At 32.6% G+C, this 15,588-nt stretch overlaps 1 long non-coding RNA gene across 1 annotated transcript; it reads left to right on the top strand.

Moving 5' to 3' along the window:
• The first annotated feature begins 2,685 nt into the window (after positions 1-2,685).
• LOC143664584 (uncharacterized) lies at positions 2,686-14,861 on the top strand. Its single transcript, XR_013166526.1, has 3 exons — positions 2,686-2,787; positions 12,094-12,149; positions 14,766-14,861. It is a non-coding gene; the product is annotated as an uncharacterized LOC143664584 (long non-coding RNA).
• Positions 14,862-15,588: the final 727 nt, after the last annotated feature.

Below are 15,588 nucleotides of genomic sequence, written 5' to 3'. Positions count from 1 at the left end.
TTAGCATCAGCATTTTGAAACCTAAACTTAGTAGACAAAATCATCCTAACAAATTAATTGCTGCTATTCTGCAATGTCCAGTCCCTGTTCCTGAACATCTATCATTTTCCACTTATAATTATGGTACAGAAACATTTTGCCTCTTATCTTTGCTGTGACCTAATGAAACAGCTTTGGTTTTGAATTAAAAGTGGGGTTGAAACTGAAACTCTCCTTCGCTGTTTCACTTAAGTTTCTGAACCATTCTGAGGCCTAAATTTATCATTAAGATGCTAATAATAACCTATCTCAAAGAGTTGTGGAAACTAAATAGCCAAGAATCAACCTAACCCAGTTTGGACACAACTAATTATAATATATATATTATATACATATAATTATAATAATATAACATAATAATGCAGGTATCTGCATCTTAAACACTCTAAATGATTTTATGCACACTGAAGTTTGAGAATAACTGTTGTGATGTGATCATGCAATTTCTATGAAAAGCAAAAAGTCATTTAACTGATTTTGAGGATGAGAAGAACCTGGATTTCGCATATATTGCTGGTGACAATGTAAAATGGTACAGCACTGTGGGATACAGTTTGATAGTTTTTTGTTTGTTTGTTTTTAACTAAGCTTACACTAACAAATACCCAGCAAACACACTTCTAAATATTTATCCTAGAGAACTGAAAACTTATGCTGATACAAAAACCTGTACACAAATGTTCATAACAAATGTCCTTTGACAGGTAAATGGATAAATTATCATGTATCTAAAGAATGAGCTACAACTCAGCAACGAAAAGCAACAAATCATTGGTCCATAAAGTCTGAATGGATCTTAAGGGCATTGTGCTGAAGGAGAAAGTCAATCTCAAAGAGTTTACATGCTGTATGATTCCATTTTTTCCCAACATTCTCAAAGTGACAAAATCCCAGTGACAGAAAATGGATTGATGATCTCCAGGGGTTAGGGCGGATACGAATAGTGAGGGGTAACGTAAAGCAGTTTCTCTGTGACAGTGTAATGCCTATATTCCCTGATGGTGTTGACGGTTTCTCAAATCTACATATGTAAAAAAATATTATAGAACTACACACACGCAAAGAATGCCTAGTGCATGTTAAGGGTGAAATCTGAATAGAGCCTGCATTGAGGTTAATAGTATTATAACAATGTCAATTTCTGGTTGTGACAAAATACTGTGGTTATGTAAGATATTATTATTGGGGGAACTGGATAAAGGGTATATGAGAATTTTTGTGCTTTTTTTTTTTTTTTCGGCATGGGCAGGCTCTGGGACTCGAAGCAGGTCTCCAGCATGGCAGGTGACAATTCTGCCACTGAGCCACCATTGCACCACGCTGTGCTATTTTTGTACTTCTATTGACTCAAACTCTTTTGTTAAGTTATGTTTAAAAATAACTATTGGACCACAGCATCTATAGCTTTTGTTTTATTTCCTTCAGTGGCAGCATTTGTCGCCTTGGGAAATATTCTGATATTTTTAATGCTGTAGGCATTAATATTATTTTTAGAACAATTTAAGAAAATGTTTAAGGATATAAAAACTCTTTTTAACTTGGAGTGTTTTCAATTCTTAAAATGAAATAAAAACCAAAGTGTTATCCTATTTGCAATACAAATTGGCTACAGATATATGGATATTAACTCTAAAAAACTAAGCACATTATAAGGGTGGCAAATTCTCATCTATTAATCAACCATATTCTGAAGTCTAACAAACGAGATAATGCTTTACCAATAAGTCATATATCAATGCCAAATTCATCATTTTGTGTTCCTCCTTTCATTTCATAATAAAATGAATTTTTCCATAAATCAGCCATTATTTTATTCATTGAAACTAAATACTAGGCTTTAAACATTCTGAGTTGCTGACTATCAAGTGTAACGTCCGAGTATACAATTGGATCACTTTTGAATTACAATTCAAGATTGATTATCAATATCTCATTATTTAAGGAATCCCAGTATTTGGCTTCATAAAGTAATTTTTATTGTTCTTGCTAAAACATTAAGTAAACATTTAGCCCTCAAATTTATTATACTAAACTGGATGTAAGTACCTTTTCCATTTTTTAGTTTTGTAAATTACTATTTGGATCAATTCCAGGGACATTTAAAAATCTTTCCTTTTGTCTTCTTTTGTTTCACATTTTTTAAGAATTAAAATGTTAAAATATGTCTCTGATATAAATAAACTGAAGGATTTGTAATTTTTGGACATTATTTAAAGGGTACCTTTAATACCTACAAGATAGTTACATTTAGCCTTTGGAAGCCATTCGTGGCAACTAAAAGTGTGGGTTTTGAAGGAAAACAGCCAGGTCTGAACCTTGTCTCAGCTGATTGTCATTGGGTGATTTTGCGCCCTTTCCTTCAGCGCTCAGATTCAGAAAGATGGGACTGATTCTCCTTTCTTCCGTATCTGTTTCATCTTTTATTTTTGTTCGTGACCGTGGTGGTGGCAGTGGTGGCTGAATTTGACGAATCTATTTTTAGATGCTATTCTGTTATTTCAAATACTCTAAATTCTATCCATATCTGTTTTTGCTTTTGCAAACGCGGGCTCCAGGAATCGAACCCGGGTCTCCAGCATGGCAGGCGAGAACTCTGCCTCTGAGCCACCTTCGCACCGCCTCATATCTGTTACCTGTTGTTTTAGTCAATCAAGAAATAATCTATCCCTGCTTGATACTAAAAGGAATAAAGTCAAGAAATGTGGTTTCCATTATCGAGAAGCATTTAAAATATCCAAGAGGAAATAGGTAAGTCAATAGGAATTGATGTCTCATATTCATATCTGTTTAGATATGAATATGAGAAGTGATATACCAGGGTGAAAATTAAAGAATTTTCCACACATCTATAGAATTAGAGGGTTACGGACATAGATAGGTTACAACTTTCCCAGAACTAGTGTTAGTATATTTATTTATCTATCTATCTACCTATCTATTTTATTGTGAAAAATAATATATATTCAAAAAAGCAGCAAGTTTCAAAGCAAATCACAACAATTAGTTATAGAACAGGTTTCAGAGTTTGGTATGGGTTACAAATCCACAATTTAGGATTTTTCCTTCTGGCTGCTAGTATTTCTCAATAAGAAATTATGTTAGGTTCATCCAATCGAAAAAATAAATAAATTGCTAAAATTTGAAATTTAATATGACTCAATTTAAATAAAAAGGTTTCATTTTTAATATGCCTATTTTAAGGGCTAAAAATGTCAGCATATTTGATTAAAAAATACATGACAACAGTAGTTGAAACACCAATAGACCATTTGAATTAGTGAATAAAGAAGACCTTATATCAAAAGTAAGTCCGGGGGCGGGCCGCGGTGGCTCAGCGGGCAAAGTGCTTGCCTGCTATGCTGGAGGACCTCGGTTCGATTCCCGGCCCCAGCCCATGTAACGAAAACGGAGAAACAAAATACAATAAAACAAGAAAATGTTTAAAAAAGATGTTTCCCTTTCTTCCTCTCTTCCTTCCTTCTATCCTTCCTTCCTTCTCTCTGTCTTTCCTTAAAAAAAAAAAAAAAAAAAAAAAAGTAAGTCCGGGCAGGCCTGCCCATGTGAAAAAATTAAAAAAAAAAAAAGAAAAGTAGATCAGGATCTCATATACAAGCAAATAAGGTATAGAAATTGGCATTTCCAGGATTGATTTCTTCTTTGCTTACAAAAAGAGAAACAGCAAGTTTTCTGATACAATGAAAATTTTATATAACAGTGATGCAATTATTTGAGATGAAGAATAAGGAAGAGGGAAAGCAATGCAAAGAAAGGATGTCCCGGGTGGGCCACTGTGGCTCAGCAGCCAGAGTTCTCACCTGCCATACCAGAGACCCGGGTTTGATTCCCGGTACCTGCCCATGTAAAAAGAAAAGAAAGAATGTCCCTTCACATTTTAACGACCATTTTTTTGTGAGACAAATAAAAAAACCTTAGGATTAATTTACATAATTGAATGGTGTCATCCAAATCCCCATCATTTTTCCTAGGAAAATTACATTTTGAAACAAAACTCCATAAATCTAGCTAAAACTATTGAAAGACAGGGTCAGTCATAGAATTTTAAAAACCAAATTGTCATAGGGTTCAGCCTGGTAACTATAATACCTATATATAATATCTATTATATATAATGATATATATAATATATATGTTGTAGTTTGATGTATAAAACTTCTGTGAGAAGGTGAGAAAACAGACTGCCTAAATTTCTGAGGGGAAATTAATTAATTGCATCAATGTCTCGTGATATTTGTTAAATGTTTAGTTCAGCACAGCACATGTAAAATGAAGGGGATCTTTGACAGATTACTATAGAAGATTTAATGGACCACATTTTGATTTAACTGGAATTCATCATATCTTCAATGATATTCTCATATTCGTATTTTAATTTGGAGGTATGATAAGGACATACCTTTGCCAAGGCCTTCATTTTCTATGAAAGAAAAAAGCAAGACATGGCATTTAAAGATGACATTATTCCTAGAAAGCTTGTTCTGAGAAGATGAATACAATGTGCCTTTTGATTTTTCAGCAGTGTTATGTTAAATTTTTCATGTAGGTGATTACTTATTCTGCAGTTGGATCAATCAAAGGGAGATGAATCAGTAAGGGGCAAAGAGGAAGCTACCTTGAAATGGATTAAGTGAAATAACTGTGTGAACATATGGCCTGGAAATTAAATTAATTCAGCTAAACAAGTTATGTTAAATAGATCAGGTACTGTTCAGTCATCTGGTCAGGTGATAACATTTTAAAGCAATTATGCAATGTGAGCCCTTGAGAAAGAAAGAGGGAACTAAAAGTGTTTTTTGAAGATAGAGAAGGAAAAAAATGAGATTCGGGTTGTCAGTGATATTTTAAGAATCTGTCCTTTTAAAAATGTGAATGTAAGAATAAGGTGCTTGAGGCAAGGTGTGAGAGAGGATCTTGAGTTAGATTACTTACTTCCTTTTTAAAAACGTGTTAGATATACACACGGATAATAATCCATTCATCTATTTACTCAAAAAAAAAAAAACAACAAAAACCCAAGTATTTATCGGGTGTTAGACCCATTATAAAATTGCCTGGTCTACAAATGTCCTATTCTAGAGTAATGAATCCAAATATTTTGTGAATTTATGTTTTCTTTAGATCAGAACACTAGGCGCTTTTCATTGCTAAACTTTTATCATAGAAACCCTCTTTACCATGAAGATGTTTAACCTTAGCCATTGCCTTGATGTTTAGGCTCAAAGTAAAAAATATGTTTAGATATTTTATCTCTTCTCTTTGCCTACTGTGTCTAAATATAAAAGTATATAAAGATTACAAGAAAACAGCCACAAAATGATCTAAGAGCATTAGGAATATGGGCTAAATTCACAGGCAACATGTACCTACTTTGACATAATTTTTCAAAAATCCTGATTAAGTATGTAGTAAGACAGTTTTTGTTGCGAAATATTATGTGAAAGCAAGTAACTTTTAAAAATTCTTTTTTAAAAACTGAATACTAGCTTATAGAAATAGATTCCTTTTATGTTGTGTTTTGTGAAACATAATTATCATGGATTTTTATTATTCTATTACTTTATTATTTTTATTATAATATTATTTCAAAATTGAGGTTGTAACTGTGCTGGTATTAGAAATACTTTGATCTCTCAGTCATTAGAAGTTTATTAATTAGAAAACATTCCTGTCATTCTTGGATGTAAGGTTTGACTGAGACAAATAGTATGAAACTTTTCTAAGTGTATTAGGCACTTCCTGTTGGTTTGGTTTATAGAAAATATATAAAAAATGAAGGGATTTTAACAATTCTGGCAATGACAGGAAAAATATTTTAATAAAAAGCCTCATAATTTATAAAAATGTCCTCTCAAATCTCCTTGATCCTTATAATAACCAAATGATAAAACAACGATAATCTGTATACAGGTGAAAAACTTGAGGCTCAGAAATCTGTGATTTTTCCAATGATGTACAAGGCAACAGAACAGATAAGACAGAAAGGAAAGTTGCCCTACCAATCATTTCTAGATATTGACAATACCATGGCACATAAATCCACAAAAATCAATCATAAAATATTAGGGAATGGTTGATTGTGAAACTTTGTTTATGTAAGCAAGATGAAAAAGGGGCATTGAATAAAATTTGTGCCTCAGTAGCAGATATATGGTTTTATCTCCATTTATACTGAAACTCTACTATAGTATTTCTCTAGAATAAATGGATACCCTCATTAGAATTTCTTGAAGAGATTGGATGCTATGAATTGCAGGAGTTGAGAAAAGGGAGAAGTATAGTGAGAATATTGACAACAAAGAAAAAGTAAACTGAGGCGATATTACATAAGGTGTTACTAGAGCTAAGGAGTTTATTTTTTCCTGAGGTCACTGGGGAGACATTGATGTATATGTAACCAAGAATGCTAACATGATAAGATTTTTTATCTCAGCTGGCTACAGTTTGAAAAAATGCATTGAAAAAGATGAGACGGGACTAGTCAATAACAAGTCGAATGTCTGTTGTGTATTCTACATAGAGATGATGAAAGACAAAATGCAGGTAGTAGCTTTGTGTTGAATGAGTATATTATTTCAGAGATATTTATGAGAACTTAGTGATTGAATGAATATTTAGATGGAAACATATGAAATCGAAAACATTTAACTGTTTTTAAGACAAAAAGGTAATTTTATATAATTTAATCTCATAGAAGTAAAGCATAAAAGAGTCATAATATAAGATCCTCATGTTTCTGGTTTGAGTAGCTGAGTGGTGGGTGGACCCATTCACTATGATAGCAAAACAAGAGAGGAAAGAGAATAGCTGCTTTCTGAATTTACAGCATTTTAAATGTTTCTGTAAAACTCAAATATTCAGTCAGAATAATTAGATAAGCAGATTTGGGACTGAAGAAAGTGTCTGCCTCAATAGTAAAAATTATTCAAATGCCAATCACTATCATGAGTGCCAAGTTATAGTCTGAAGATGAGGGAACAAAATGGAATGAGAAGAATGGTCCCTGAGAAAAAAAAGAAGAGGTCTAAAAGAACAAGGAAGGAGTTATTGAAGAGGTAGGAAAATATCAATAGAAATTTCTGTCAGAGAAGCCAAAAATGAAGGTTAGAAAAAGGAACGATTATTCCTTTTTCTTAGCCAATGCAATAAGGCAAGAAAAAGAAATAAAAGGCATACAGACTAGAAAGGAAGAAATTAAATACTCTTCTTAGTTGACTATGTAAAGTATCTATATAGAGAATCCCACAGAATCATCACTCTTGAACTCAGAGAGCTTAGCATGGTAGTAGGTTACAAGGACACTATATTTTAAAACCAATCATATTTCTACATACTAGCCATGAACAATTGAAAATCAAAATTAAATAAAAGTATCATTTATAACAGCATTACAAACACAGAATATGTAAGTATTAATCTAAGAAATATATGTGCAATATCTGTACACTGACAATTATGAAACATTGATGAAATAAATCACACACAAACTAAATAAATGGAAAGATACACTGTTTCACTGACTGGAAAAATATTGTTAAGATTTTGATACTGTCCAACCAGATCTACTTAAAGCAAATTCAAAAAATATTCCCAAAGGGTTACTTTTGTTTAGCTGGTAATAAAATGCATCCAGAAAGGCAAGGAAACTAAAATAGTCAACAAGTTTTGAAAAATAATAACAAAATTAAAAGACTAACATCATTTGACTTCAAAACATATAATAATGCTTCAGTAATCAAAATAATGCAATATTGGCAAAATGCATGTACATAAATGGAATAGGGATGTCCAGGAATATACCCATGTGAAAATTTTCTATTTATTTTTTTGCAAAGATACAAAGGCAAAAAAGGTATATTAAGCTTTTCAACAAATGATACTGGAAAAATTGTATATTCATGTGCAAAAGCTAAATACACTTTGATCCATACCTCACACGCAACAAATAAAACCAAAAACAAAAAAACCTCAAAGTTGATCACAGCCCCAAGTATAAAACCTAAAAACTATTGCATAACTAGAAGAATCATAGAAAAATTAGGTAAAAATTATTAGCTACATCTCTAAAAACATGATCCATAAAAAAAAATTGATACAATAGACTTCATAAGAATTAGAAAATCTGTTCGGATAATGAAAAGACCATCTAAATATTGGGAGAAAATATTTGTAAGTAATATTTCTGATAAAGATCTTCTATCCTGAATGTATAAAGTACTCTCAATACTCTGATAATAGCACAGACAATTCAATTTTTTTAAATGGGGGAATTATTTGAATAGTCACTTCATTAAGAAGACATTCAGGTGGCACATAATAGGATGGAAGTATGTTGAACCTCACTAGACTGCAGGGAATTGCAAATTAAGACAACTGCGGGATACCACTCCACACCTTATTAGAATGATTGAAAAAAAGAAGAAAAAAAATTGACAATATCAAATAACAGCAAAGATTTGGAACAACTAGAACTCTCATAATTTGCTGTTGTAAACATGAAATGATATTCTATACTTGGAAACGGTTTAGCAGATTTTAATGCATACTTGCCATATGACCTAGCCATCCCAATTCTAAGAATTTTCCCAACAAATATGAACACTTACGTTTACACAAACACCTGTACCCAAATATTTATATAGACTTTAGTGATAATCACCAAATCCCAGTGAATAAAAACTAGTTGTGGTATACCCTTACGATAGAATACTACTCAGCAATAACAGAAACAAACTACTGACTCACACCATAACATTATAGTGAAGTGCATACCAAATCCAAATGTGTTGTTAAACAAAATAACTCAGACTGAAATCATACACTGTATGATTCTAAATTATATGAAATTTTAGAAAAGGCAAAATTATAGATACAGTAAACAGATCAATGATTGTGAGGTGCTCAAGTGGAGGGAGAGGCTGATTTCAAGGAGCAAAGGGAAAATTTGGGGGATAACAGAATTATTCTGTACCTTGATTTTAATGGTGATAAAACAATAGTATTCATTTGTCAAATTGTCAGAACTGGACCTTAAAGGGTCAATTTTATTTATGTAAATTATACCTTAATTTTTTTAAAGGGTGTTTAAATCATTTGGAATACTTCTGAGACATCATGTAAGAAAAGCCTATTGGATTTAGGAATAAGGAATGACCTTGTTTGCAACGACATAAAGTTTTGGGAAGCATAAAGACCATTTTCAGTAGCTCCCAAGACCAAGCAATTGCATCTGAAACATGAGGGATAGCCAACATAGTAGCTGACCAATTTGCTCAAGGAACTCAAATCAAATCAGTAAAAGAGAGCAAGTGTTATTCACAGTGTGACTACAAAATTGGGTGAGAATATTTTTTAAAAGATATAAGAAATGCTCATGTATCTGTTCCTGGAGAAAAGATAATAAGAGGAGTAATCTGAGGATTCCAGAAGAGAGGGAAAATTGACAGTGTGAGGGATCTGAGGAGGTAGGATTGGAGGAGCTGAAGCACAGGGATGGAATAATGAATCCAATGAAAAAAGGCACCAACTGGAAATTGGTGAGACAAGTGTAAATGTGCAAATTTGGAAACAAAGTTTGCAGAAAGATCAGGGAGTTCATAGCTTATGCCATCAATTTTTTTCCTTGTGAATAAGCAGGTCATAGCTTCTAAGAATGGGAATATAGAAAGACAAGAGGCTTGACAAAATTTAAGAAGGTTGGAAATAGCCATTATTTGGATGGAATAGATTATATATATGGAGACTGAAAGATCTGTGTAGTGTTACTAGTCTAACTTGGGACAGAGATATAAATAATACCCCATTAAAATGGTGTGATTTTTCACTAAGAGCCTTGAGCAACTCAGATGTAGTTGAGGAGAACATGAATAGATGGGCCCATCCAAGTTTCCAGTTTTCTCAGGCTGATGAGCTGGAAAGACAAACAGGACACAGGAAACTTCTCTCAGGAATCTAGGTCATGTCACAGATTTGAAGGAAGCCCTTAAAATCCCTCTGTATTTTAAAGAGATCTTATGCTTTAGAAGTCACTATAGATGGTTGTCTCCTAAACAAATAGCTTAAATAGGCTATAAGCTATTTAAGAAAGCAATTAAAAGCATGGGAAAAAAGAGAAGTCAAGGAGGTTGGTTCTCAATATCATTGAATAGTGGTAGTAGGTGAAATGAAACAAATGAACATGACATGAAGGCTGTAGTCAGAGAGTAGAACTTGGGGGCCTGAAGATTTCAGAAGTGGAGTAGGGATAAAATTCATCATGTAGCAATGGGGAAGGAAATTGATGAAGAAAGGAAGTAATATCACATGATGTCAAATGCTAAAATACTAGGTGGACTTTCCATAATCATATTTAAAACGCTGAGAACACTGGAGTGGAATAGCCAATATTCAATGAATTAGTAAGAACAATTATAAAATTATTAAATTAGAAAGTGTGTGTACAAGAGTAGGTGGTATGGCTCCCAAAAGAGTAAATGTGTATAGGAGGGTATCGTGCAAAAGGTTTGACGTGGCATTGGGGAAGGAGGTGTATGCTGAAGGTACTAGCCTGTCCTTAGCTATGTGGGCCTTGAAGAAGGCAAGGTTCTCCCGAGAACTGAATGGAAAAACTGTCTCAAGGGAGATGCAGGATTCATTTAAGGTTAAATATATATATATATACACATACACACACAACTTATATAGACATAGTTGATTGTGAAAAAAGGTATTCCAAACACACAGTAGAAAGATGGTTAGTGTGCATATATACGTATATGTGTGTTTTTGGAGGGGGGATACTTTTTACAAGGTAAGGGGACAGTGGGTAGGTGGGTCAAGAAAGGTACAAAGGTGAAACTCTTAAGAAAGTCTGATAACCAAAGGAGCTTTGGTGACCAAGAACGATAGGTGTGGGAGGCATTTTCTTAATGTTATTTCATAATGGCCCTGCAAATATTGGAAAAGTAAAAGTAATGCGTGTCCTAGCATTTCACAGAAAATCAAATGGGATTAGACAAGGTTGTCCATTATTGCACAATGGCAAATACAGAGGATATAAGCTGGTTTTGAAGGCAGGCACCAATAAATGATTACGATACTTTTTCTTGCCAGCACCAGATTCAGCTCTAGAGTCCTTCTCAATACAGTTATTCTGATAGTTATTTCCAATTGGTCAAAAGTAGTACAGTAATTAAATCCATTTTTTATCCTTGTCATGCTGTTTCCAAGACTACTATTTGAGTTTTCTTATGGGAGACCTATAACCCATATTACAGAAAGAAGAGAGATCAATATTTTGTTTTCCCTTAAGCATTCTTTCTCTCAACAACAACAAAAAAAATGGTTTCCATTCTCTATTCCTTCATACTTCTCTCAGGAATCTAGGTCATGTCACAGATTTGAAGGAAGCCCTTAAAATCCCTCTGTACTTTAAAGAGAATATCTTATGCTTTAGAAGTCACTATAGACGGTTGTCTCCTAAAATTAATATTTATGCTGTATTGTAGAGAGGTAAAATAAATGTACAATAATTCTTGATCTCTACTACGGTTTCCAGGATGAAAAAAAGAAGCAAAGTCCTTTGCTTTGGTGAAATCACAGATTGGATATAGTTTTTATTTAATTACACACTTAGATGAACATTTATAAAAGGGAGCCTGCCCATGCTACTGTAGTATTAAGCAATTCAGTCTATGGAGTCACATGGCCAAATTTCAACTCTTACTGGCTGTGCAATTTAGGCCAAGTTACAAACCATTTTTTGTTTTCTTTCCATGTGTGTCATCTAAAATTAAGTGTGGGAGGTGTGATGATGGTGCCCTCCCCATAGGGCTGTTATAATTGTTAAATGAGATAAGCGTTTAGTACAGTTCCTGGCTCAATGATAAGGGCAGAAACCTAAATGGGGGAAGAAAAGGGAAGCTGCTTTCATTTAAGGGAAAAATCACTGAGATTTATGTTTAGCATAGAACTGAAATAATTTAGAGGAATGGTGATCTTGCATTTATATGGGATTACATGTTGAATAAAGTTATAGAACTGTGCATTGGCTCTCTTTAGGTAAAAATATCAAATAATGGAAGCTGCATCAAATTGGATGCCATGCCTCTGAATTGGTGAGTTGCTTGTTGATGGATCAGGTAAAGCAGAACCTGAATGAAAAACCATGATAGATGCTATAAACTGACCTTCTGTTTACAGCATCTATCATGTCAATATATATCAAGCTATATAGTAACTTCAGGATATCTAAGACCTTTACTACTCTAATTTTGTGTTTATTTCACTATAACTAAGATTAAATCTGAGGTTGTTTAACTCTAATGAGTCTACTTAAAAGTAAAAAGGGAAAGTTGATAAAGGAGAATAAAAGAAGAGAGAAAAAAGAAAATGAAAGCAAGCCAAGATTTCACAGGTAATAGATTATTTTGGCAGGACAATATTTAGAAGTCAAAATTTAAAGGTTGTACTAAATGGAAAGTATAGTTTTTTTTTATTTTTGTATTGAGTATAGTAATTAAAACCATATTATAGAGAGTTGAGAATAATAAATGGATGAACTAGGTTTTGTCATAAATATATGATACATCTGACATAACTTTACATCATCATAATATTTTATATGGTTGTCATTTTACAAATGGTGAAACTGAGGCTCAGAAAATTTATTTGTCTAAGGGTGACAGCTGTGACTCAGACACATATCTCTGCCAAATTTGATGCTTTTTGCACTATGGCACACTCATGCATATGAACAGACACACACATAAACATACACACATACCTCAGTCATTCTGTTATATATAATATGGGAGTAACAGTTTCCAAAGATGAACTATATAAATTATCTTCATTTGTGAGAATACTTATCATCTCCAATATACATACATAGTAATGATGCATGAAATAGGATCTACTCAGCCTCCCAAAATACCTCCCCTATTAAAGTTAACTTGATCAACTATAACATGTGTTTGTTAAAACTGGAAAGACTGCAGATACTGACCTACCTAAACAACACCTAGGTAAATGGCACACAATTCTTTTACTAGTGCTGATTTTTCAATAAATGGTTTGACTTTTTAAGAACAGATTTCAGTTTCTTTTATCTCTAAGGAAAGTAGATTTACTAATGACTGCTTCCAATTTATTGGAAAAACTGAAGACATCCATACCTTGGAAAGGAAATTGGAAAAAAAATATTTTCAAAATAAAATGTCTTGCTTTAACTCTAGTCACATTGATACTTTTCATATGAAGAAAATACAGAAAAAAAAGGCATGAATTCGATTTTATTTTCTATCATCCCTTTTATTCTCTCTGCCAAAACAAATGTTTTTTAAATCTCCCACAGATGGATTTGCAGAATGGGAAAAAAACTGATACATAGATTTAATAAATAAATCTATTAAAATAGGTTTACAACTGACTACCAGGTTCAGGAGAAAAACCTCTATATAGTATTTTATTGTCAATGAGGGGATGAAAAATAACAGGTAATTTATCCTTGAAAATCTATTTTTCATGCCTAATAAAACAGGGTACACTATTAAAACATAGTAAGCTCACACATTATTCTACAGATACCTATGTAATTATTTATTCATCATCTAGAATTATTTAATTCTAGATGATGAATGAGACTTGAACGTAAAACATGAAAAAATAAAGCCATTTCTGTATCTAGAGGGTAGTATTTTCCAGAAAAGCCAAATGATATTGTTTTGGAAGAAAGACTTTAGAAAATCAAACCATAATTTTGATACACTGCAAAAACCTAAATGTTGGTTTTGTTTGCTTTTACTAAAAAGATATACAAATAGGATAGCCTATGATCTATCTAACATATAAATATAGACTAATATAAGGTATAAACATACATACATACACATATGTATAAATGCCATGCACTTTTTTTTTTTACTGAGGAAATGAATTTTTTTTTATTAATTAACAGAATAAAAGAAATTAACCCAACATTTAGAAATCATACCATTCTACATATGCAATCAGTAATTCTTAACATCATCACATAGATGCATGATCATCGTTTCTTAGTACATTTGCATCGGTTTAGAAGAACTAGCAACACAACCGAAAAAGATATAGAATGTTAATATAGAGAAAAAAAAATAAAAGTAATAATAGTAAGAACAAAACAAAACAAAAACCTATAGCTCGGATGCAGCTTCATTCAGTGTTTTAACATGATTACTTTACAATTAGGTATTATTGTGCTGTCCATTTTTGAGTTTTTGTATCTAGTCCTGTTGCACAGTCTGTATCCCATCAGCTCCAATTACCCATTATCTTACCCTGTTTCTAACTCCTGCTGAACTCTGCTACCAATGACATATTCCAAGTTTATTCTCGAATGTCAATTCACATCATTGGGACCATACAGTATTTGTCTTTTAGTTTTTGGCTAGACTCACTCAGCATAATGTTCTCTAGGTCCAGTCATAGCACTTTTGTGTGTATGTGTGTATATAATACAAATGCTTGGACAACTAATCTGAGATATAATAAAAATCTTGAGAGAGAAGCTAAAAGAATTGTGAGCTATAATTTATAGCTCTTGGCTTAAGGATTTTAATTTGATGGAATTTTAGTCAACTTGGCAAGAATTTTATAATTGCTAATGGAAATTGGTCAATTCATTGGAGAATGAACAATTTTATCATGTGTAGCTCCTACCTACACATAATGTTTTTTTTTTTTTATCATTTCAGGCAGGTCTGAATCTGCACAGCACAAAATAAGCTTTTGTCAAACTGAATTCATAAAGGTCAATTTTTTGAGCAAACATCAAATAAATTACTTTAACGTGAATTTCTTCCTCATCCTCATATTGAGTAGAACATAGGAGTAAATCTTGTTTATGAATTTATTGCTGCAAATAGACCATCTGTAGGTAGAATTTTCCCCTAAAGTATATTAAAGCACCTAAGTTGTTATGGAAATACAGGGAAAAAATCTCTTAACTAGTTTTTAATTCTTTTAATCCTATCCAAGTTCTGTTTCTGAAGTGTGGTAGAGCTAATTTTCTCTATTAAACTGTGCTTTCTCAATTTCTTTTATCCATAAACTTTTTCCACCATTCAGGAAACAGTAAGGATTTTCTTGATCTGTTGTCCTCAGAGTAGGAATAATAAAAAGAGAATGAGGTCAAATTCTTGGCTCTTTGAACCCCCAAGTGGATTTTTATTAATGTATTATAGAGATAATATTCTTAAAAACTAAGGCTTCAAATTGTAAAAGTCAGTCACTTTAGAGATAAGATTTTGTTTTGTTTTCCATTCCAAAAGTTTATATTTACATACAAAGAGCAGCAGTTTTGAGGACTCAAGGTAAGCCATTTTTAACAGGTGTGTTGAAAAACTACTTCTGTAAAGGACTGGATAATAAATGTTTTAGACTTTGTGGGCCTTATGCGCTCTATTGCTATTACTTATAACTCAGATATTGTAATATGAAAGCAGCTATACAAACATATTAATGAATCAATCTGATTGGTTCAATAAAAACTTCTTTATGGAAACTGATTTTTGAAAT

This window comes from Tamandua tetradactyla, chromosome 20 (assembly GCF_023851605.1).
Source record: "Tamandua tetradactyla isolate mTamTet1 chromosome 20, mTamTet1.pri, whole genome shotgun sequence".
Lineage (NCBI taxonomy): Eukaryota > Metazoa > Chordata > Mammalia > Pilosa > Myrmecophagidae > Tamandua > Tamandua tetradactyla.
The sequence above is the reverse complement of the archived record's forward strand: the minus strand, read 5'-3'. Positions and strand labels throughout refer to the sequence as shown.